At 42.6% G+C, this 5,132-nt stretch overlaps 1 pseudogene; it reads left to right on the top strand.

Annotated features, from left to right (window-relative positions):
- The first annotated feature begins 30 nt into the window (after positions 1 to 30).
- The window catches only part of LOC123021781, an 18,437-nt pseudogene continuing 13,335 nt past the window's right edge, over positions 31 to 5,132 (top strand).

The following is a 5,132-nucleotide window of genomic DNA, read 5'->3' as shown; positions in this document are numbered from 1 at the left end:
GTGGTCTTGGTATTCATGCAACAACCTGAGATGGTGTGCCATGTTCAGATTGCAAATTGTAAACTGAGTGAGCCACTTCATATAAACCACCAGTATTACCAGTCTGGAGACATCAGCCTCGTTGGCATCATTTCTCAGATCTTCACCTTTTCCAACCCCACAAGCTTCACCTCCCACCCCTCTCATGAACTCCATGACGACCTCATGTAAGTTGTTTATTTGTTTATTCATTCATCCATCTTCAAGTTGGCTGTATCTCATCTAAAGTCTCATTAAGCAGTTCACAACAATTTTAGATAAAATAATATCCAATTTTAAAACATATCAAGGCAACATGCAATAAAACAGAGAATATGCAGCTGAGTGACTTGTTTTATACATTAACAGAAATATTTTGCAAGTTTGTGGTGACTAGCATATAGTACAACTAGTTCTCCATCAGGGTGAGTTTTTTCTTTTAATATCAGTGTTGTGGGAATGAGGACCTACAAATCCCATTTGTGTTCAAAAGATAGCATCTATCTCCCTTTGCTGCAGCAACACCAGCCATTCAGAGAGTCTGAGTGTCAGATCCTGAGCATCCTTTAAGTTTCATCTGATCCCGACTAAAATCATGATGATGGGCATCGCAGCAGGGAAGGAAGAATAGTGGAGGTGAACATCCATCCTTCTCCCCTGCACTTCTGCCCATGCATCTGGGTAATTGGAATTCATCTCTTAAGTTCTTAAGTTATTATCCTGAGAAACAAGAACTTAGTAGGTGCAAAACCTATACCAATGATGCCATGGGTCAGCACTGGATTGCAAATGCCACAGTTTAATAGCAGTGTGGCAGAAAAGGAAGGCACCAAGCTACACGGTACAACTTGACTTATCTCATTATGGTGCTGTGTATTTTCCTCCCATAGCAAGATGGTCCACTTCCAAGGCAGAAGCACCTCCTTCTTTAACAGTTTTGCACATGTTCTCCCTTCACACTTTCACAATTGCCTGAACTGCAGCCATAATTTTATACTATATTTACTAACCCTCTGTCAGATGGAAAAGTAGCACACTGTATGTTCTAAAGTAGAGGGACTAGAAAGTGTCCAGAGGAGGGCAGCAGAACTGATCCAGTGTTTGGAAACATTTCCCTGTGATGGGATACTTGGAAAGTGGTTATGTTCAGACTGTAGGACACAGAATACTCAACTCAATTTGCAGCAACCCAGATTCAGGCTAGATATCAGGAAATTTTTCCTCACTGACGCAGAAATGAAACATTGGAAACTGTTGCCTTCGGAGATTGCAAGTCCTCCTCATTCAAGGCATTCAAAAAGCAAATGGACAGTCATCTGAGCGGGATGGTGTAAACTGGTGTCTTGCAATAGCGGTGGGGTGGACCCAATGGCCTTCTTGGCCCTATCCAACTCTGGGATTCTATGATTCTGTTCTATATCACCCCACAGATTTGTGACTCAGTTGTACCAGCACACCCTGGCCTTTGTCTTTGCTGTGCAGGAGGTCAATGAAAAATTGCAGGGTTTCCTCAACTTCACCCTGGGCTTCCACCTCTATAATAGCTATTTTATTCCAAACTGGATCTACCTGGCATCATTGGAGCGTCTCTCCACGTGGGGCAGATTCATTCCTAACTACAAATGTGATGCCCGGGATAATGTCATAGCTTTCATCGGGGGACCAGACTCAAATGTGTGTCTTTACATGTCAAACATTTTATTCATCTACAAAATTCCACAGGTAAGATGCATGCAAGGAACTCAAAATTCCATGATTGATTTTCCTGTGCTTCTTTTTGGGGAGGATTTTCCTTCTGAGGACAAGCTTTCATCATTTATAGTCCAGTGATTCTTTTTGACAAGAATTTACATTTGAGGACAATGCATGGCAGATGAGGTTCACACCAGGTGTGCCACTTAAAGGACAATTCCAGAGTCACTAAAAGAGATAACATCCTGAAGGCAGCTACCCTTCATTCTGTCCAGTTTCATAGTTTCAGTATTTTGAGAAGATACTGAGATTACAGTCCAAGCAACATTCTGAGGGGAATATTTTTTTGAAATAACCAATGTGTGTCCCAGTTTTGGGCGCGATAACATTGAAAGCATTCCCTCTACCAGGAAGTGCAGCTCCAAGGATTGCACAATGCTGCTTTGCACTGCTTTCAAAAAGTTTGTCGTGCCTGAGTGGTCTTGAGGTGGGAATCCTCACTAGCACATCAACCTTGCTGCTGATGAGTTTGTTTCTCTAGAGAACCTAAGGCTTAGAAGCAAACTCACCACTGGCAATATGACCATTGCTGGGGAATCAGAGACTGACCCTCATACTCCAGAAGCATCACATTGAAGAATGGTTTTCAAAAGTAAATGCATATCAACCTTACTAAGGAGTGAAGAATACCCTAGGCTCTGACACTGGAATGGAGTTCAGTGTGGCTGAGTGACTTGCCATCCCATGATGAAAGCAAAACCCTGAGATTTGGAATGTTCTATCATGGGTTTCCAGCAACTCTGAGGCACAGCCCATGAAAAAATGCAGTGAACCATTGGCTCTTCTCTCCATGCATCAAAATAAAAGGGAGGGATGGAGGGAAACCTACTTTCAGCTCATATACAAATGAGTGCAGAGGATGAGTTTCTACTTGTTTATATTACCAGTTGGTGTAAATTTCAGCGATATTAGAACTAGGGCCCTGCCATAGAATAGGAACTGCTGTTCTATAGTCCTCCCCTCCCAAATTCCCATCCCACCTGCTTCCCATCCTCTCCCACTGCAGAGGAGAGGGTACTTTGGAGTCCTGCCTTCCACAGAATTCTCTGTTAAAGTTTTGAGGTCGGAACTTTTGCTAGAAAGACTTCTGGGACTTTGTGGGGAGGGGTGTCCCTTTCACTTTGATACCTACTGAAACTGGAATGAGCTGCTCCTCACAGGGAGTGAATGTTAAGCCTACTTTGTCATTCTTCCTCTTGATGCAAGCAGGTGCTGCAACCCATCAAACAGTATCCAACATCAACTGCAGAAAATGAGCTATTGCAGTGAGTCTTCACATCTCCTTTTGTATCATTTGGAATCACAACTGGAAAGTAGTTTTTTTCATGTCTTGACCAAAAAAAGAGAAGTCTCAAAGAGTCTCTTCCTTTCTCCCTATCATAGCTTGGCTATGGCTCCACTCCAATGATGAGTGACCAAACTCAAGAGGTTTTTTTCCAGGGTATGTTTCCTAAAGGAGACCATCAGTACCTGGGGATTCTGCACTTGCTGCTTTATTTTCAGTGGACCTGGATTGGAGTTATTTTTGTACATTTCAGTGGAGAAGACTTTGTGGACAATGAGCTTCCCAAGTTTTCTGAGAGAGGGATCTGCTTTGACTTCATAGAAACATTTCCGACTGTGTATTTTAAGAAAGATATTATGGAAATGGTGGCAGTGTGGGCAAAAACATTTGAGGTTATCATGAGCAGTACTGCCAATGTTGTGATTGTACATGGTGAGATTACCACAATGATATTTCTGATAACATTTCCGCAAGTTTCAGAAAATTTTGACCTGCCTGTGATGGCAAAGCATAAAGTTTGGATAATGACAGCCCAGATGGAGTTCTCATCAGTTTCCTTTCAACGATTTTGGGACATTGACATCATCCACGGTGCTTTATCCATTTCAATTCACTCAAAGGAAGTGATGGGATTCCAGAAATTTCTTCAGATGAGAAACCCCTTGATGGACAGGGCAGATGGCTTTATCAGGGACTTTTGGCAACATGCCTTTAATTGTGTGTTCCCAGACTCTGAGGTCGAGAAGGAGAATGAGAGAATCTGCACTGGGGAAGAGAAGCTGGAGAGTCTTCCTGCATCCGTTTTTGAGATGAGCATGACCAGTCACAGCTACAGTGTCTACAATGCTGTCCATACTGTGGGGTATGCTTTGCAGTCCATGCATTCCTTGGTGTCCAAGCACAGGGATAGAAGAAGATGGGATCTCCTGAATCATAGCCCCTGGAAGGTAATGTCCTCCTGACCTCAAATTCCTATACCAGAGATCCAATAAACACCCAATATCAGTAAGCAGTGCAGATTACCATGCATATCCCTCTTTGTTTTTTGAGAAATATGTTCCATTGTTTTGTTTGTAAATGTATTTCTTCAGAGTTTTGTGTTTGTGTTTGTTAGTGTAGATATAGTTTTAGGCTGTCCATTGGCTTGCAGTGATTGGACAGGTTAGAAGTATCGCAAATAAATAAATGAGAAAAGACTGAGTGTAAGTAACTGCCACCTCCCTTAATTCTTAAGGAAGTCTCTGGGTTGCAAATGAGTCACATTAAATGAAATTAATATACAGGGTTTCCTTCTTATGCTGCCCATCTCAGCCTAGTCCAGCTGCTGTCCTTGCCACTGACCATTGCCACATGTTTGATACACTCCATCGTGGCAGTTGCCTCTCAAGGATTCTGCACAGGACAGCTGAAAAGAAAAGCTGTTTAGACTATATGGGTATGATATGTTCTCCCCAAGCTGAAGATCACCATACCCAGGAGCTGAGGCTGTTCTTGATGCTTTCAATGTTGTTCTTTGTGAAATGTCAGCAATGGGGGTTTCCCATAATGTCCCCCTCTTATTTTTCCTCTAATAATTTTCTATGACTTTCAGGACCTTACTTGACAGTTTTTCCCCTACTTTTGGAGTTGGATCAAGATGATATAGCATTAGCTCTCTTCCCTTGGTCTGGCGGAGTTTTTGGAGATACACAACCACATACACATCAATAAAACATGGGCATGTTCAGCCCTAGGAGCTACCACAATCTTCTGATGCTGCTCCGTGGCTCTGTGACTCTCTGCCTCAAATATTTGAATTAAATTCCCTTCAAGAAAGTGGGAGAATGACTCAGCTGCTGATTTCCATTTTACAGAGTAGAATATGTATCGTACTCACTCACTGGGTTTGCAAATCACCACATGCAACTGTCGGTTGTTCTTGATATTTTACCATTGTGAGCTTGCCACGCTGTCCAGACCCAGTCATGGCATTTCAGCTTGCCAAATGACAGTGGTCTCTAGCATGGCTTCTGCTACATGTGTGACTATCTGTTCTGATGGCTGGTTCAGGAAATGCCATGTTCTAGCTGTGGCCAAA

This window comes from Varanus komodoensis, unplaced genomic scaffold (assembly GCF_004798865.1).
Source record: "Varanus komodoensis strain SLA01 unplaced genomic scaffold, ASM479886v1 scaffold188, whole genome shotgun sequence".
Lineage (NCBI taxonomy): Eukaryota > Metazoa > Chordata > Lepidosauria > Squamata > Varanidae > Varanus > Varanus komodoensis.
This window is presented reverse-complemented; position numbering and strand designations above follow the sequence as displayed.